Source organism: Eretmochelys imbricata, chromosome 14 (genome assembly GCF_965152235.1).
Source record: "Eretmochelys imbricata isolate rEreImb1 chromosome 14, rEreImb1.hap1, whole genome shotgun sequence".
In the NCBI taxonomy this organism is placed as follows: Eukaryota; Metazoa; Chordata; order Testudines; family Cheloniidae; genus Eretmochelys; species Eretmochelys imbricata.
In genome coordinates, this window is record NC_135585.1 from 38,249,082 (window position 1) to 38,268,918 (window position 19,837).

A 19,837-nucleotide genomic window follows, 5' to 3' on the forward strand; every position below is an offset into this window, starting at 1 on the left:
TACTGTGGCATGTCAGACAACAAGGTGGGTCAGAGAATAATTATTTAATGACAACTGGTTTTTCGGACCATTTTTTTTTTTGGTCGGTTGACGTTCTGCGTGTTGAAACTGGCATTTCCCGACATTTACTGATAAAAATTTAACCCTTCCAAACCAAGGTAAGATAAACCCATAGGAACCTCAAATCAAGACCCCAGTGGATTTTGAAGGGGATTCAGAATAAAGTTCCAGTTCTAGTTCCAGATTGGGTAAAAACCCAGATGGGTATTTTTGTAGCCTTCTTTTTTTCTTTGTTTTTAGTACACGGGCATTCCAAAACTTTGGAAAGATTGATTTCACAAGGATTCTGCCAGTTTGGACTGAAAATATGTGAGAATAGCTTGCAAAATTTTGATGATGTCAAAACTGAATCCAGAATCTTAGTCCTGACTCACCTTTAAAATCACAGTGTGAGTGGAGGGGGATCCCCACCCCCCACTCCCTGATACCCCTCACCCTCGCTGCAAGCATCTCAGCAAGGAGAGGAGACGTCTTTAGAAATCATGAGATTGGCTTTAAATAATAAATGCTGGGTTCTTTTGATTTGCTGTCTGGTTTTTGAGTCTTTAGGGTGCACTTCATGTTTTTATGGTTTTCTCTGTAACCATGAGTATGCCCTGGTGGCAAGAGGACTGGACTGCAACTAGGAGAATGAAGTGAGCTGTAGCTCATGAAAACTTATGCTCAAATAAATTTGTTAGTCTCTAAGGTGCCACAAGTACTCCTGTTCTTAGTTCTATTCCTGGCTCTGCCATTGGCTTGGTGGGTGACTTTGGGCAAGTAATGGTGTTAGGGGGCTGTATAGTCTGCAAGTCAATCAGGAAGTGAGTGGGTGAGTGGGTGTGTGGGCAGGGGGAAATGGGAACAGGGAATGGGGATGGGGAAATTGGAATCATGTTTAGCTAAGGGCAGGAATGGGAACAGGGACACAGGTAAGGCTCTATGGTATCAGAGCTGGGAAGAGGGACACTAAGGAAGGAAACTGGAATCATGCTTGCTGGAAGTTCACCCCAATAAACATAGAATTGTTTGCACCTTTGGACTTGGGGTATTGTTGCTCTCTGTTCATACGAGAAGCACCAGGGAAGTAAGTGGGTGAAGGAATAAGCCCCCTAACAAATGGCTTCTCTCTGTGCCTCAGTTTCCACATCTGTAAAATGGGGATAATGATTCTCACCTCCTTTATATAGTGCTTTGTGATCTATGGATGAAAAGAACTACCTAAGAGAGAGGGATAATGATTATGTAAAAGAAAATATGAAAGCTGATCTGTTGTTTCAAGCAGTTGAGATTTGAAGAAAAACAACAAATATTGTGAGACAGACATTAAAAATCATAAGAAGATCCTAGCCCCACTGATGTCAACGACAGAACTTAATTTCAGTGGGGCCGGGATTTCACCCTACATTGTCCAGAATTTTATCTTAACCCAACATTCAAATCCTTTGAGGCGTGCCTGCTGTCTAGGGCTAGACCTTCAACTGCCAATTTACAGTAGATTAGCATCTGGTCTATCAAATGTACTTAAAACATACAGATGTGCTACGTACAATTAATATCGCTTCATAAAATAACATGGAACTGGTTAAGATTTTGTGCAATCTGATTTACCTAATATTCACATAAAGATCATTGTAAATGGTCACTCACTAATTCACATAAGCAGTGTCCATGTTTCCATTGAATCTTGAGCCCATTGACTTTTGTGAGTGTAAATTCTAACGTTTCCATGCACTCACAGGTGTTAGAATAGTGAAGTGCCTCCGAAATGTGGTGCTTTTGTGGATAGCTATCACTTTGGGCCTGGTGGAGGCTGTTTTCAAAATGGTAAAGGTTATGAAAGTGATATGTACAAGGAAGATTAAGTCCACAAATCATTCTCAACCAATTTAGTTTATTCTGTGAATTCTACTTTTGTGAGACACTATGCACTTGATCAGTCTGGATTTATTTATTGTTGGAATACCTAGATAGTACAATAAATTAGATTAGATAGATAGATGTGTATGGGGACACAGAGAGAGATAATTTTTTGTTAACTGTGATCTCCATACAGTTAATACACCTTCATTTCCCCTGATACTTGAATAGAATTTTACTGGTAGCTTTGGTTTCTCTTCGCAAACATGGATGTTTCAAATAGAATTTCTAGACTGTGCTTCACTGGACCATCGGAGCACCTGAAACAATTCAGGAAATATCATTTGATGGTTCACAAGGATAAAAGAATAATTCAAGTTACTGATTTCACAACGTACTCAACTCAGTGTACAGTGATAGCAAGACATAAGGTCAGCTCCCAGACTGCTGCACTGAGCATCACAGCATGGGGAGTAGATGGCCAGCCCTCTATGGAGAAAGAGGTGGTTAGGGACTATTTAGAAAAGCTGGACGTGCACAAGTCCATGGGGCCGGACGCGTTGCATCCGAGAGTGCTAAAGGAATTGGCGGCTGTGATTGCAAAGCCATTGGCCATTATCTTTGAAAACTCGTGGCGAACGGGGGAAGTCCCAGATGACTGGAAAAAGGCTAATGTAGTGCCAATCTTTAAAAAAGGGAAGAAGGAGGATCCTCGGAACTACAGGCCAGTCAGCCTTACCTCAGTCCCCAGAAAAATCTTGGAGCAGGTCCTCAAGGAATCAATCCTGAAGCACTTAGAGGAGAGGAAAGTGATCAGGAACAGTCAGCATGGATTCACCAAGGGAAGGTCATGCCTGACAAATCTAATCGCCTTCTATGATGACATTACTGGTTCTGTGGATGAAGGGAAAGCAGTGGATGTATTGTTTCTTGATTTTAGCAAAGCTTTTGACACGGTCTCCCACAGTATTCTTGTCAGCAAGTTAAAGAAGTATGGGCTGGATGAATGCACTATAAGGTGAGTAGAAAGTTGGCTAGATTGTCGGGCTCAACGGGTAGTGATCAATGGCTCCATGTCTAGTTGGCAGCCGGTGTCAAGTGGAGTGCCCCAGGAGTTGGTCCTCAGGCCGGTTTTGTTCAGTATCTTCATAAATGATCTGGAGGATGGTGTGGATTGCACTCTCAGCAAATTTGCGGATGATACTAAACTAGGAGGAGTGGTAGATACGCTGGAGGGCAGGGATAGGATACAGAGGGACCTAGACAAATTGGAGGATTGGGCCAAAAGAAATCTGATGAGGTTCAATAAGGATAAGTGCAGAATCCTGCACTTAGGACGGAAGAACCCAATGCACAGCTACAGACTAGGGACTGAATGGCTAGGCAGCAGTTCTGCGGAAAAGGACCTAGGGGTGACAGTGGACGAGAAGCTGGATATGAGTCAGCAGTGTGCCCTTGTTGCCAAGAAGGCCAATGGCATTTTGGGATGTATAAGTAGGGGCATAGCGAGCAGATCGAGGGACGTGATCGTCCCCTTCTATTCGACATTGGTGAGGCCTCATCTGGAGTACTGTGTCCAGTTTTGGGCCCCACACTACAAGAAGGATGTGGATAAATTGGAGAGAGTCCAGTGAAAGGCAACAAAAATGATTAGGGGTCTGGAACATATGACTTATGAGGAGAGGCTGAGGGAACTGGGATTGTTTAGTGTGCAGAAAAGAAGAATGAGGGGGGATTTGATAGCTGCTTTCAACTACCTGAGAGGTGGTTCCAGAGAGGATGGTTCTAGACTATTCTCAGTGGTGGAAGAGGACAGGACAAGGAGTAATGGTCTCAAGTTGCAGTGGGGGAGGTTTAGGTTGGATATTAGGAAAAAAATTTTCACTAGGAGGGTGATGAAACACTGGAATGCGTTACCTAGGGAGGTGGTAGAATCTCCTTCCTTAGAAGTTTTTAAGGTCAGGCTTGACAAAGCCCTGGCTGGGATGATTTAATTGGGGAATGGTCCTGCTTTGAGCAGGGGGTTGGACTAGATGACCTCCTGAGGTCCCTTCCAACCCTGATATTCTATGATTCTATGATTCTACATAGAAACACAGCAATTAATGTGAATGAGGGACCTGATCACCTCATACGATATGATTTTTATTGTTCACTTTTTGGCTAATATGCAATATAAATCCCAGGCTGATGGTTTGAGGATCTGAGTATTTAAATTAAAGACTTATTTACCCTTCCTATGGAGTGATTATCAAGTTGTGATACAAGCTTGGGTACTGATGTTACAAAGGGACATTGGACCAAATTCACATCTGGTGTAACTCACTTGACCTTGGAGAATTTGCCCTAGTGTCTCACAGGAACAGAACGGATGGACAAAAATCTCCTTCAACATGAGCCCTATATAAATACAAAAGAGGGATATACATTACACTTTAAAGTAAGAGGACTGCAGTTACAGTGCAATGGCCCTCTGAGCTGAGCGGTGACTGCGCCTAAGGCTGTGACTTCCTCTGCCTCCATCAGAGGGGAAGGGCCCGTCCCCCTCCCTGCACCCAGATGGGGCCGGTGGCTGAGCTGAGAACCCAGCTCCCACCCCAGAGCAAACAGCTCAGGATGGCCGTAACTCTCCTTCTACTTGTGCTGGGTAAGTGACCTCCCTCGGCCCGCTTCCCTCTGTCTGTCTATCTGTCTGGAGATCCCCCCCTCCCAGCATCCCTCCTGCCCTCTGCACCCCCATCCCCTCCCTGGAGCTCTCACCTCTTCTCTTCTCTTTTCTCTCCAGATTCTCCCCAGGCCGGTGTCCCCCGCAGGTAACAACCTCTCCTTTCCTTGCTAAGATGCTCGCAGAGAGGGTGAGGGGGTCTCAGGGAGTGGGGGGTGGGGACCCCCCTCCTCTCACACTGTGATGTTTGGAATTGCAAGGAAGGGGGGATCCCTGGGTGCCCCCCGTGTCATCCCCTGGGTGGGTCAGGCTGCCCCGTTCACAGGCGCCTCCTATGAACCTGCCCCAGCAGCAGCTACGGTCCAGAGCCACTTCCGTGGGGGTGGAAGAGCGAACCCAGTTGACGCCTGCTTGTGGGGTCCATTTGGTGGGTCCCAGCTCAGGCCGTAGGGGAGAAGATGCCCTCATCCCCCTGGGCGCTACCTCATTGGCAGCCTCAGCAGAGAGAGCGAGGTCTGGAGGGGCCATGGAGACTGACCTCCCACCTCCCCATTACAATTAGTCCCCCCAGGCCAGAGGCCTGTGGGTGTGCGGCTGTGTGTGTGTGTGGGGGGGCCTCTCTCTGCCCCAGCTCTGGGCTCCCACCCACGGAGGACTCAGGGCCGGGAGTGCAGATCCAGCACCATCCAGCGGGACATTAAAAGCAGGATCTGCAGAGACCCCAGAGGAAACGCGGTGGGTGGAAAAACTCCCCCCTCCCTTCCCCACATGCGGCCGAGCTTCCGCATGTCTCTCGGATGCCTTCTCGCTACTGAGAGGCAGGTGTGACGGTCAACTGACGGGTTCTCACCCCTCTTTCACCACTGCCCTCTGGATGGAGAGTGTGGGGTGAATACCCTGATGGGAAAGGGGTATCTTGGAGTTGAAACATTTGCATCCACAATCCTCCCCGCTTTTTGCGCCATAAAGGGGCAGGAAGGAGCAAGGGGCAGTTTGGAGACCCCCCTTCCCCAGCCCCAGTTCAATGGGGGGACATGACAGGATGTGTGGAGCGAAGAGTTTGCAGACAGTCCCTGGCTCCCGGGTGGGCGGGGGCAGCGAACTGTGCAGAGGGTCCCTGCTTTATAGAAGCTGGGAACGGGGAGCTGGCAGACGCTCCCTGGCTGGGTTGGGTGGGGGGTGAGGCGTTTGTAGACGCTCCCTGGCTGGGTTGGGTGGGGGGTGAGGCGTTTGCAGACGCTCCCTGGCTGGGGGCGGGGCTCGCGGGGACACTCTCCCTCCCAGCCTGGCTCAGGGCTTCGCTGCTCAGAGACCGAGCGAGAAGGTACCGGGGGTGCGGATCGGGCCCCAGTCGAGCCCCCTTCCCTGGGGGGCCTGGCCCCCCCTTCCCCTCCGTGTCCAGGGCCCCCCACCCCCTGGTCTGGGCCCATCCCCCGACTCAGGGCTTCGCCCCTGCGGAGTCTCCCCGCTTGGGCTGCGGGGCCCTGCGTGCCGGGGCGGGTTTGGGGGTGTTTGGAGGGAGGTGACCCCGAAACGTTTCTGCTCCGCCCCCCCCCCCCGATCCACCTTCCCTTTCCCTCCCTTTCTGCGCTTCTCCCTGCGTGGGTTTCCCAGGGGCCATCCCCGTGGCCACGGCCGGTGTGACGACACAAATCTCAGCCCTCCCCTTTTGCACCGGGGGGCACCGGCCCTGACCTGCTCCCCACAGGCTCCTGGGGTCTGCTGGGTCCCATGAGGGGTCGGAGCTCCCCACCCCCGCCCACCCCGCCCTGCGGCTCCGCCGCACCCCAGGAAGCAGCTGCTGCAGCAGGAGCCGCCGCCTGTGAATCGGCCGAAGTTTCACGCCGACTCCCTTCCTCCGGGCGGGGAATTAGGCATCAGAGTTCAGTGCCGGGACCAACCGACCCGCCCCCGTGCCCCGCTGGAGCCCTGCCCTGGCCTCAGCCCTTTCCCAGCCTAGGGAGCGCAGCCCAGAGAGGCGGTAAATACCTGCGGGGGGAACGTGGCCTGTCCTGTGGCTGGGAGTTGCAGGCAGATGAATTCAGGCGAGGAGGGAGGCTCACCTGTCTGGCGGGGAGGGGGGGGAATTAGCTGCTGGCCCAACTCCCCGGGGGCTTGGGTGGATTCTCCATCCTGGGCCATGTGTGAAGCCGGGCGGGAGGTTTGTCTAGAAATCTGCCTACGTTCCCCGCCCCCCCAGGTGATCCCAGTCTCCCCGTCCCACCTTCCAGCTGGGAATTCTCCAGGGGGCTGGAGTGGTGGCGAGCAGAAACGAGGCTCGGAGAGTGGGGTTGGGAGCCCCTCTCGCTCAGGGCAGCTCTGGCGTTCCTTGCCCCCATCCCACCCTCCGCTCCCCGCTCCTCCGCAGAGACTCCCTGCGCGCCTCAGAGCCAGATTTCTGCTGCGGGAGAAATCAACCGGCTGCCATCAATTACCCCATCGAAAGGCAGCAAATCCAAGGCCCAGGCCGAACGGCTCGGGGGCGTGGAGCAAGAATTCTGGGAGCCCCTGGGCGCAACCAAGGGCTGGATTTCACCCCCGTTGGGGCGGGGGGTCTATGGCGACTGCTCCAGCCTGGGGTGAAAGCTGAGTAAATAGCAGGGCCGTATCCCTGCCAAGAACGGCCAGGAGCTGGAGCCTGTTCCACAAACCTCTGCTTCTCTGCAGGGCGACAGCAGGAAGAAGGGCCTAGCTGGGTTAACAACCCCCCAGTGACCGACCCGGGTCCCCTGCACCCCCTGTCACTGCTCCAGGGGCCCCCCAGGGGCTGGGGATAAAACCCAGCAGTCCTGGCTCCCAGCCCCCTCATTCTAACACACGAGTCCCCCATCCCCCTTCATTCCGTCTGACCCCTGCACCTCTCCTTCCTTCCATCTGTCCATCCACCCCCATATGGCACCCCCCTATGTTTCTCTCTCCATCCCCCAACTCCCAGCTATACCCCAGTCCCTGCCTGCCCCTCCCTGCCAGGGGCTGGTGCAGTTGGGGCAGAGCCGTGACTCTGATCTCAGGAACTTGGGCCTGTGGGACTCCCTGCCACAGGACCTGGCTGAGGAGAGGGGTGGGGCTGGGGTCTCAGAGCCATCTCCGAGTGTGTGTGTGTGGGGGGGGGGGGTCAGGGTACCCTGTGCCCATCAGTTTCCATGGGAACCCCATATCTCACCCCCCCACCTTCCTCTCACACAGATCCCCGACCCCGGAGCCGAGATGATGAGCTGTGGCCTCCTGACCAGCTCCAAGGAGCCGGGTGAGTCAGGGCTGCGGGGGACGGTGCCGTGAGGGGGAGGGTGGCCCCATGGCTGACGTGGCTCCTCCCCCTGGTGCCCGTGGGGGGCCTGTGGCTGACGTCCCCCTCCCCCCAGTGCCCCTGCACCGCAGCTTGGTGTCGGTGTTGATCCGAGGCTTTGTGGCGGACGTGGGCTGCCGGCTGCTCTGCAGGAACGAGGAGCCGGGGCCCGTGGAGGCCGTGTTCAAATTCCACCGTGGACGCCGAGGCGGTTGTCGACACCTTCCAGGCCCAGCTGAGGGGGGCCTGGATCCAGGCCCAGCTCCAGGACAAGAGACAGGTGCTGGGGGCGGGGATCCCGGGGGGAAGAGAGGAGAGGGCCGGGCTGGGGGGATCTCGGGGTGACCCCGTCTCTCCCGGCAGGCACAGGAGCTGTACGGGGACGCGCTGGCCGGGGGGCAGAGCTCGTTCCTGCTGCAGCAGGAGGAGGCCGGGGGCAACGTGTTCAGCTGCTCCCTGGGGAATTTGCCCCCCGGGGAGGAGGCGATGCTGACCCTGAGCTACACCTGCAAGCTGCCGCTGGAGCATGACTGGGCCGCCCGCTACGTGCTGCTGACTGTGCTGCACCCTCACTACACGCCCCACGGTGAGACCCACAGATCCCCCTGCGCCTCCTCTACACGCCACACTATGAGACGCACAGGTCCCCACTTCGCGCCCTCCAGTGAGAACCACAGATCCCCTACCTCCATCACTGTGAGACCCACAGCCCTCCCCCCCACGCGCCCCATGGTGAGACCCACAGATCTCCCCATACTCCCTTGCACCCTGTACCCCAGCTGTGTGCTTCCAGCCATGCTACACCCCTTTTACATGCCTCATGTTGAGACCAGACCTTTAGGTGCCCTAGATCCCTCATAACTCCCTGTACCACATAGCCCCCATAACCCCAGCTACACACCCCATGGTGAGTGACCCCGCAGCCTATAACCCCCGAAACCTCCATAGCTCCTTCTACGTACCCCACAGTGAAAGACCCACATAGCCCCCATAATGCCTCATAGGCCACTACTGTGTTCCCTGCGGTAAGTGGCCCCCCCAGGGTCTGGAGTCCCCGCCCCAGGATATGTGATCCACCCCAGCCATCCTGAAATCCCCTGATATCCCAGCCTAATACCCCCCAATATCTCATATCCCCTATCCTCCCCCCACTCTCCCAGCCCCCTGGCCCTCACCCCTGTGTCTCTCTCTGCAGGGTGGGATGGGGAGAACATCACTCAGGAGGTCCCGCATGTCCTCCACGGGGAGCTGCCCTACACCCTGAGCCTAAGCGCCATGCTGCAGTCGCCCCAAGGCATCGACTGCTCTCCAACTGCCCCCTCACTCCCCTGGGCTATACAGCCAGGAACCTAACAACTGCCCAGGTAAGGGCTCACCTGAACACCTGGGTCCTGGCCATCCCCACTGGGAGGAGGGTGCTGGGGGTGGGGTAGGGGGGAGGGTTCTGGGGTGAGGGGTGGATTCCAGGGAACGGGGCTGTGGGCTGGGGGAGAAGGTCCCAGGGGGTGAGAGATGTGGTGTAGGGCAGGGGGTGGGTCCCGAAAGGGGGAGCATGGGCCAGACTCTTTGGGTGATTGTGGGGGTGGGGGATCAAGCGACACCAATGGATCTGGGGAATTTCCCAATTTCTCTGGGGAAAATCTGGACAGGCTGAAATCTGCCAGTTTGGGGATGCAATCCCTGGCAGTCGCTGGGCTCTGTAAGTCTTTAGTGTCTGGGATTTTCCCTCGCCTTGTTTCTCAGTGGAAGTAAATGGAGGTGGGGGGACCAGGAAAATGTCACCCCCAAATTGGAAAGATTTAGCCCCCCCAAAATGTCAAATGTTTGCAATTTTTCACCAGGAAAATCCAAGTTCCCGCGTTGGCCTTTGGGGTTGTTTTTCCTTCTCTTCTCTCCACCTAACCCGGGGGGGCCCAGCCAGCATTCCCAGGGTCTGCCCCTCACCCCGTCTCCATGGGGGGGGTGCTAAGCCGGGCGCGAGAGCCAGCGGGACCCTGCCCCCCCCAGGAACTGTGTGGAGGTGACTGTGTGTCTGTCACCCCCCAGGTGTCGCTGGCCCAGGCCCCCCCGTGGGACCGGGACTTGGAGCTGCTGGTGTATTACGCGGAGCCACACAAACCCAGCGCGGTGCTGGAGGCCCGGCTGCCCGGAGCCGAGCCAGGTGCGGGAGGGGATCCTGAACCCTACTACCCCTGGGCGGGGGCGCAGAGGGGGATCCATGGGGAGGGTGAGGTAGGTGCTGAGCGGTGACATGGGATCGGGGGGGGCCACGTGGCAATGAGGGGGATGATGGGGGAAAGGGGGGTCCTAGGACTGATGTAGGTGGGTGCTGGGGGAATCTGGGGGCAGGCGAGGGTCAGGGGACAGGAGCGGGGGGTCTTGGCAGAGCTGGCGTTGGCAGGGCGGGGTGTCTGGGAGCAGGCGGGCACTGGGGAGCATTGCAGGTTTGGGAGGCATGGGGGAGAACTGGGGATGGGAGAGCAGGCCCTGGGGGGCTGGGTATTGGGGGTGGGGGGATCTAAGGGGAGAGGGAATGGGGGAGGGACAGAGCAGTGGGGGTGGGTCTCTGGGGGGCAGCTCTGAGTCATGGGGCTCTGAGGGGGCGGCTCACAGGGACTCGACCCCATGCCCATCCCATTTGGGGGCTGGCCCCCATCCCCCCGCAGGCTCCCTGATGGGCGACCTGGCCGTGATGATGACCTTGCTGCCCAGTATGCCTGAGGCGGTGCCGGCCCAGAGCCAGCCGGGGAGTTCATCCTCCTGCTGGACCGCTCCAGCAGCGTGTCCTGCCCCATGGACGGCAGAGACCTCTCCCGACAGCGCATCAGCAGCACCAAGGTAGGGCCAGACGGGAGGCTGCGCTAGATGGGCCTGTGGGGCCGTGTCAGGGGAGCAGCCCTGGCTGGCTGTGCCCCTGGGGCTGACTCTCCATCCGTCTGTCTGTCCCCAGGAGACCCTGGTTCTACTGTTGAAGAGTTTTCCCCTGGGCTGTTATTTCAACATCTATGGCTTTGGGTCTGAGTTTGAGTCCTTCTACCCGTGAGTCCGAAGGGCAGGGAGTGGGCTGGCTGGGTTAGGGGGCAAGGCTGGTTAGCGAACAGAGGGTGTCTCTTGGTTAGGGGGCAAGGGTGTCTGTGGGTTAGGGGGCAGGGTGGTTAGGGGGCAGGGGGTGTCGGTGGGTTGGGGGTCAGGGCATGTCTGTTTGTTGGGAGCAGGGGTGTCAGTGGGTTGGGGACAGGGCTGGTTAGGGGGCAGGGCTGGTTAGGGGACAGGAGTGTCGGTGGGTGAGGGGACAGGGCTGGCTGGGGGCAGGGTGTCCCTGGCTCCGGCTGTCCCAGCCCCAGACCTGTCGGCGCCCCCCACAGGCAGAGCGTGGAGAATACCCAGCAGACCAAGGCTGAGTCCCTGCAGCCCCTCCAGCTGCTCCAGGCTAACCTGGGGGGCACCGAGATCTTGGAGCCGCTACGAGCCGTTTACCGCAGCCCCTGCCGGGACAGGCACCCACGCCAGGTACTGGGGCGCTGGGGCCAGCCAAAGGGGAGGGCTTGGAGAGTGATTGTGGGGGCGAGGGGTGATGTGGGGGGTCGCAGAGAGGGATGCGGGCCTGCGGGGACAGACTCACAGACTTTCAGGACAGAAGGGACCATCGTGAACATCTCATCAGGCCCCAGCTCCTCGCCCGCCCCACCTCCCCCCCGTGACACTGCTCAGCCCCTCGCTCCCCCCGGGGACAGCCCCACCTCTCAGGCTGAGTCACCAGCACCCCCAAACCCTGAGTTACAGGCGTCAGGTCACAGCGACACCCCCCAGTTGCTCCGGTTCAAAGCAGTGAGTGCCCCAGGCTGCTGAGGGAGACCAACACCCTCGGGTCTCTGCCAGTCTGAGCCAGGGGAAAATCCCTTCCCCACCCCACACGTGGGGGTCAGCTTGCCCAGAGGATGGGGGCGAGACCCCCCACAGCCAGCCCCCGGGAAGGATTCTCTGCAGTAACTCTGAATACTCCCCCACTCCCAGGGCCCCGCTGCCGCCCATGGGGTGTTTGCTCCCAGCTGTCGCTGTGGGCCATATGCCATTACAGGCCCCTCCTTGCCAGCGCTCCCTCCCCCCCCGCCCCGCTCCCCTCGGAGGCTGTTCAAGGGGGAGACCCTGGGAGAGGGGCTGGTGCCCCTGGGGGTGTGAGCAGGGCATGGCAGGTAGCAACCGGGGGGTGGGGGTACCTCTGTATAGAGCTGGGAGGGGCAGCGCTTTGTGCTGTGCCCAGCTCTGGGGGGTGCCCTGCAGCCCGGAGGGGCAGGGAGGTCACTGGAGGGGGGGGGTCAGGAGGGAGCTCCTGGAAAAGTGCCCACAGCAGTCGGTGGGTTCTTGTCTCCAGGGGCCGGTGAACAGGTGATGGGTGGGAGTCATGCCTAGGGGTTGGGGATCACAGAGATAGGGGAGGTCAGCAGTCCCTGTCTGTCAGCCCCTCAGGAGAGATCTCTGGGAGGGGAGGGATGGGGCTGGGGGTCTCTGGGAGGGTCAGTGGGGCAGACTCTCCAGGGGGCTGCTCCTGTTCCCAACAGGGAGGGGGTGTCTCTGAGGGGGTTGGGGTCCCCGGCTCTGACAGCGTCTCTTTCCCCCTCAGCTGTTCGTGTTTATGGACGGGGAGGTAGAGAACACCCAGGACATCATCGCAGAGGTGCAGCATCACCGGGGGACCCACAGGTAACTGGAGGTGCCTAACCCCCCCCAGCCCTGCCCCCATTCGCATTGCCATCATCTGGACCCTCACCACCATAGTGCCCAGCATCTGCCCAACCATTTGCCTCACCCTGCCTCCCAGCCCTGCCAATATGGGGAGCCCCCCCAGTCCAGCCAGCCCTACTGGCCCCTCTCCAACTGCCCTGCCCCCCCAGCACTGGATGGACCCCACTAGCTCTGCCCCTCCCCCTCCGGTCTCTGCCCCCCAGCAGGTGCTTCTCTTTCGGCATCGGGGACGGGGGCATCTGATCAAAGGCATCGCCCGAGCAGTGGGGGGCAGCGCCGAGTTCATCACCGGCCAGGATCGCACGCAGCCCAAGGTGAGAACCCAGCAGTCCTGGCTCCCAGCTCCTCCACTCGAGCCTACTAGACCCCACTCCCCCCCAGAGCTGGGGACAGGACCCAGGCGTCCTGGCCCACCCTGTGTGTCCCGGTCCCCCACCAGGTGCTGCAGTCTCTGAAGCGGGCCCTGCAGCCGGCGGTGACCGGGATCTCACTGAGCTGGGATGCAGGCTGAGCTGATGCACTGGGACCCCGAGGTGATCTTTGCTGGGCAGCGGTGCCTCGTCTATGCCCAGCTCCGCGGGCAGCCCCAGGTGAGAGAGCGAGGTCCCCGCCCTGGGATGCCCCCAGGGCTCGGGGTCAGCGACTGAGCCAGGAGCCCCACAGTCCCCTCCTGGGTGATAACTCTGACCCCTAACGATGGCCATTGGGTCAGGGGTCTCTGTGCTACTCAAGCCCCATTGATTTCAGTTGGGATTGTTAACTCTGACCCCTAATGATAGCCATTGGGCCAGGGATCTCTGTGTTACCCCAGCCCCATTGATCTGAATGGGAATTGATAAATCTGACCCCTAACGATGGCCATTGGGCTGCAGGTCTCTGTACTAGCCTGGCTGCATTGGTCTCAGGGCCGGTCTACACTACAAATGTTCATCTCCTGCCGACGTAGCACTGTCTGCACGGGGGGCTACGGTCGGTGTAACTACGCCGCTCATGGGTGTGGATTTTTCATGCCCCTGAGCGATGTAGTTCTACCAAAGTGTGTAGTGTAGACGAGACCTCAGTGGGGATTGATAACTCTGACCTCTGATGACGGCCACTGGGCTGGAAGTCTCTGTGCTACCCCAGCCCCATTGAGCTCAATGGGGATTGTTATCTCTGGACCCTAATGATGGCCATTGGGCTTACTAAGCCAGCCCCCCAACTGGTGTTAATTGGGTGTATTTGTCCCCTTTGTTCTGTAAGCTGGGTCTGAGGGGTCCCAGGGCATCTTCTCCCCCCTTGCATTCCACCTCTGACCACCTTTCTTTCCCCACAGCCCCCAGACATTCCCATGAGGGGCATCACCCTTCAGTACCGCATCCAGGACCAGACCTACAAGGAGACGCTGCAGTTCTCCCTGCAGCCACAGGATGGAGACAGGTGACAGCAATGCTCCCCTGGCTCCCATCCCCCACCCCAGGCAGCTGGGTCCTGCCCCCCCACGTCCTTACCCCAGCAGAGCAGAGACAGGATGGGACCAGCCCCCCTTCTGTGGCCACTAGACCGCACTCCCTTCCCGGGGCCAGGATAGAACCCAGGAGTCCTGGCACCCTCACCCCCCATCCTGCTAGACCCTGCACCCCTCCCCGCAGCGGCTGGAACCCAGGCGTCCAGGGCTGACCCCGTGAATCTCTCTCCCTGGCACAGGCTGCCCGTTCACCGGCTGGCCGTCAAGTCGCTGCTGCTGGAGCTGGAGGGGGCCGTGAGCACAGGATCGGAGGGGGACCGGCGCCGGGCACTGGAGGCCAGCCTGAGCTTGGGGGTCGTCTGCTCCCTCATGGCCTACATGGAGCGGGGGCAGCTGGTGCAGGGGCTGCTGGTGAGAGGGATGTCCCACTGGCAGGTAACCCCCGAAGGGACTGGGGCTCCTGGTGCCGGGGGGGGGACCCAGCATGTGGGGGGAATTCGGGTGAGAGGGGGAACCTGGCACTGGGGGAGGTGGGGGGAACCTGGCGCCAGGGAGGGGGGCAATTCAGGGAAGGATCCCAGCACGGGGGGATCCCAGTGTAAGAGGGGGGGACCCAGAAGGGGCATGCAGGGGGCATCATGTTTATGGGGTAATGTCCCTTTGCCCCTCTCCCTGCCCCCCTGACTCCCGGGGGCTGTGCTGTCCCCTCCCTGCTCCAGGGCAACGGCGACCCCAATCCCCATACCTCCGGGGCATGGGGAGAGCAGGGGCGCTGGCAGGGTGAGACGGGGAGTAGCCCACGGGGGTGTGTCGTCGTCCCCCCCCACACACACTCACACACACAGGAAGAGTGGGACCTGTGCCAGACAGACGGACAGAGACAGACAGGCATGCAGAGACCCAGAGTCAGACAGGGACAGAGACCGAGAATCAGACGACAGACCCAGACAGGGACAGGACGGAGAGACGCAGAGAGAGAAACAGACCCAGTCAGACAGACCGACCCAGACAGATGCAGGGACAGGAGGGGCGGGCACATTGCTGTCATGAGCAGACCTGGCTAGTAGGGGGCCTCTCGCCCCCCAGCATCCTGCCCTCATCCATGGAGCGCAGCACCCACCCCTGCATCCCCTGGGGCTGGAGGAGGGGTCCTGGCTGAGGGGAGAAGAATGGGGCTGTGGGGACTGGATCTGGGGCTCACAGCCAGGGGGGAAGGGGCAGGAGCTGGGAGATCCTGGCTGTGATGGAGCTGTGGGGAGAGGAGGATGGGGCTGGGTGTGGGGGGGGGGTCCCAGCTCGGGGAAAGGGACTGGGGGGTATGGAGGAGGGGTCCCAGCGGTGCGTTGGCTCTAAGTGCTGGGGGGGGGGGGGGCGGAATTCTCTTCCCTCCCTTTGCTTCTCTGGGTCTGTTTGCATGTCCGTCTGTCTCTGTGTCTGTCCATCTGCTCCCTAAATTTCGATTTCATCATGGAATATATGGAGGTGATAGACTGGGTCTCGATAGGACAGGTCTCGATAGACCCCATCTGCGAGCGGCCGGCGAGCGGAGTGCGCCTGGACGAACCGAACCAGCGCAGCGTCTTCGGGCGCTTGTCCCGTGACTTGGCTGCGGCACGTGAGTACCTCTGCCCCGCGGGCCTGCAGCTCCCGAAGTCCAGCACCGGCCATCTCCTCCCTCGCAAGCGCCTGTCCTGGCTCCATGGCCTCCCAAAGCTCAGCCCGGGGGGCCCAACACAAGGGCAGACAGTCCTGCAATCAGGGGCCCCCACCGGAGATGGCACCCAGAACGGTGAAGGGGGCTGGGAGTCAGGACTCCGGGGGTGGGCCAACGCCAGGGTGACGCTTCATCGGGTTAGAGACCCATGTGCTCTGAAGGTCACGGAGCTGTGCAAGTCTTTAAAAACGACATAGAAAACGAAGGAAATTCCTGGGTGAAAAACCTTTGTGTCGCTGAGGGAGGGGGAATTCTTGGCTGTTTTTTTTTAGTGTCGTGAAGCAAATTATCTTGAAAGAAAATGAATACAAAAATAAGGAAACCCCCAGGCAAAAAAACTCTGTGAAGGTGGAATTTGGGGGGGGGGTGTCAGTGAGCTAAGGGTGTGTATGTGGGGCAGCGGGGGGGGGGGTGGGATCAGTAGTTTTTCGTAACAGGAATGTCTCTGAGCAGTTTTCTCTGAAATAAACCCAGAGGGAAATTCCCAGGCAAAAAAAACCTTGTGAAGCTGGGTCTGAGCTTGGAGGTTTGTACAGGCGAGTTCAGGGGCAAAAGTCTTTATTGGCACCTTCTGGTTTATAAATGAAGAAACCCACAAAAGGCAGAAATTTTAAAGTGAAGGTAACCTTAAAGCCTGCATTTGGAGAGTCTGGAAATACAAAGTGACTGTAGCCCAGATAACGTTAACTCTGCCCCGTAACCCTGGCCCATGCATGGCTATAATATCATATAGACTCTGTAACATCCCATCCCCCGCTACCCCTTTAGACCTTGTGTCTCTCTCCAGACATAGGTCCTTATCGCAGGTTGTAGTGGGGGATGGTCCCGGGGACAGACTGTGTTTGAGAAACAGAGTGGGGTTGTGGAATTAATGCCTGGGCAGGAACAGTCACAGGGAGTTGGGTGCCCATCTCCGATTGAAAGTTAATTGTCATCCCATGGGTGCAAGAACGGGCAGAGTTAAGGATGTCTGTGGTGGGGTAAGGGTGCAGAAGAGCAGGTAAAGGGTGCAGAGGAGCAGGTTAAGGATACCCCTGAAGGGACAGAGTTAAGGACACACAGAGGGTGACAGTTAAGGTTGTTGCCTGTCCCCCAGCCTGGACAGGCCATGTCGCTGTTCTGTACCCACAACCCTGTGCCAGCCCCATCTCCCTGTGTCTCTCCCCAGAGTGGGCACCGGAGGAGTCTCCCTTGTTGAGACTGGTATCTCTGCAAAATGCCGACGACTTGTGGAACCTGGACCCCCAGCTGGCTGCTGTGCTGGGGGTGAGCGAGACCGACGCCAGGGGGAGGATACCAAATGAGATGAACGGGGGTGCAGAGGAAAGGGGAGAGATCTGGGGCAGGTGCCATGGATTGGGCCTGTTCTCTGCTCCCTGATGAGATTGGGGATGACCGAGTCGGAGCGGGGGGGACTCTGAGGGTGACTGGATTAAAGGACCCCTGAACTTGGAGCCCAGTGGGCGAGGCAGGCCCAGATCGGGGGGCTGGGAACCCCCTAATGGGATCGGAGCATTGGATCGAGGGGGCCCAGGGCCACATGGAGGCGCCCAGGTTGGGCCCTGTCTCAGGCCATCTCTCTACTCCCTGGACATGGCACTGGGCATCTGGGTAGAGGGTCCACGGTGCTGGAGCGGGGGCGATAGGAACCCTCCGAGTCAGGGTGGGGGGATGGAGTAGGGGTCCCTAGGGAAGGGGGAGGGCTGGGTGAGGGATGGAGGTCAGGGGAGGGGGCCAGGCTGGGTGCTGACTCAGGCTGTCTCTATCCTGACCCCCACAGGACGTGACCCCTAGCATCTGGGCCACGGTGCTGGCCATGGTCTGGCTGCACGGCCGGGCTGTGGGGTAGCGTGACGAGTCGAGCTGCTGGAGGCCAAGGCTGTGGGCTGGGTGCAGGACTGAGCAGGTGAGAGGGAGCCTGGGGGGTGGGGGGCAGGGACAGTGTCCAAGGTCTCGACCCTGAGAGCCCCTGCCCCATGGGGCCCCTGAGTCCTGGGCCCCAGGAACCTCCATCCTCACACCCCTGTCCCCACGGCCCAGAGCCATGAGCCTGCCCCCCATGTCCTATAGCCCAGCCCCCTTCAGGGCCCTGAGAGCCTGTGCCCCATGGGTCCCCATTCCTGAGATTCCTGCCCCCCAGGGCCCCACAGCCCAGCCCTCGAGAGCCCCCATCCCCAGCCTCTCCCCATCCCAATCCCAGCACCCTTCCGGGGTTTCCATGCCCCGCCCCCCAGCACCTTTACTTCCCAGCTTCCCAACCCCCACGACAGTCCCCCACATGCTGTGAGCTCTCTTCCCTTTGCCCCCAGGCCCTCCCCTCATTCCCCGGGCTGGTGTCTCTCCAGTGCCCCCCTCTCATTTCAGGGGCCCGGCTGAGCGAGTGCCTGGAAGCCGCCAACGCGCTGCTGGGCTGCAGCGTTGGCCCTGCCATCTTCAGGCTCTGAGCCCCCTCCAGGATCCCCACACCCGCTCCCCAAACTACCCTGGGCTTCCAACTGGGAGCCCGAGGGCCAGCAGGGGACACTGGGTGCAGACCCACCTGGCCGGCCTGTGCCCAGCCAGGAGCAAACCCCCAGCTGGGATCCCACCTCTGCCACCAGTTCGGATGCATCTGCCTCCCACTGGCTGAAGAGGAGTGATGGCTGCCCCCCGGCTCCACCCCACTCTGACCCACTGTTGAGTAACCCCCATGCTGCTCACAGCCACCGCCTCCTCTCTGCATTGTGGGGGAGTTCTCGGGATCGCCTGCATCAATGTCACACATTTCTTCGCTTTTTACAAATGACTGAGGGGTCCCTCTAAACATCCCCGCCCCCAGAGGTGGCTGCACTGACCTCGCCCTGCATGAGCCATCCAGTGTCAACCTAGTCCCATCTGCACGGAGTTCAGCTACTGGACAGCCAGGCAGACCAACAGGATCTTTGCTTGTCCAAACACGGCCTCCTTTTGTCGTAATGGCAGTTTTCTCTTCACTGGACAATCCTGAACGCAAACACGAGCACGAGTGATTGGCTTAATTCTTCATTTCCTCTCTGCCTAGGTCCAGACTAGAGCTGGTCAGACATTTTCCAGCTGAACAGTGCTGTGTTGGCAAATGCAATTCCGTGGTGAAGGCTGAAAGGTGGAATCCGGCAGCAGAGGGAGGAAGCTTGCCCCATGCTGCGTGTTGTGAATCCGTCCCCATTCACCAGCTGCTGAATTCTCTACCACAGGAAGAAATGCTTCAAAACCTGACCGTCCATCTCGACGGTTAATGCTCACGCTGTGTCCATCCTGGGCAGCACCGGGCCCTTCTCAGGACATCCTGGGACTCAAGCAAACAATGAAAGACCTCAGCTGGTTAATTTCCTAGAAAGAAAGTGCTGTTTTTATCAAGAAACTGCAGGAACATACAGAAGAAGCAAATAATGACAGGTTTCAGAGTAACAGCCGTGTTAGTCTGTATTCGCAAAAAGAAAAGGAGTACTTGTGGCACCTTAGAGACTAACCAATTTATTTGAGCATAAGCTTTCGTGAGCTACATCCGATGAAGTGAGCTGTAGCTCACGAAAGCTTATGCTCAAATAAATTGGTTAGTCTCTAAGGTGCCACAAGTACTCCTTTTCTTTTTAAGAAGCAAATAGTTTTCCCACTTCATGTTAACCAGCACTGACCCCCTTTGAACAGCTTTCACCATATGACTCTGTGCTGGGTGGTGTCCCTATTTCAGCCTTTCCGTGTCTGAGAAGGCAACTCAACAAATTCAATTTACAGCCACATTGTGCAGCAACTCCAGGGAAGGATTAAGATACCAGGTAATGGATTAATTGCCTTAAGACCTGAAGGAATGCTGCCCTGGGACTGAGATTTCCCCAAAGGCCAGACGGAATTCAGAGATCTTAATTCTCACTTCCCGCTATGAATAGCGGAACTTCAATATCAGTGGTGACATCCTGGCCCCATTGAAATCAAAGGCTGTTTTGTTTTTGACTTCAACGGGCACAGTATTTTAGCTCATATTACAAGGCTTTTGCAAATTACGAGGCTTTCGCAAATTGAAAATCCCAACCTACTATCCTGTTCCAAATCCAATGAAGTCAGAGG

The 19,837-nt window shown here is 57.9% G+C and overlaps 2 pseudogenes across 1 annotated transcript in view; one reads left to right on the plus strand and one right to left on the minus strand.

Moving 5' to 3' along the window:
- Nucleotides 1-19,837, minus strand: part of LOC144275109 (uncharacterized) — an 807,364-nt pseudogene that overhangs the window by 355,646 nt on the left and 431,881 nt on the right. The gene's annotated exons all lie outside the window — the stretch shown is intronic.
- On the plus strand, nt 4,459-18,198 carry LOC144274862 (von Willebrand factor A domain-containing protein 5A-like; annotated as a pseudogene).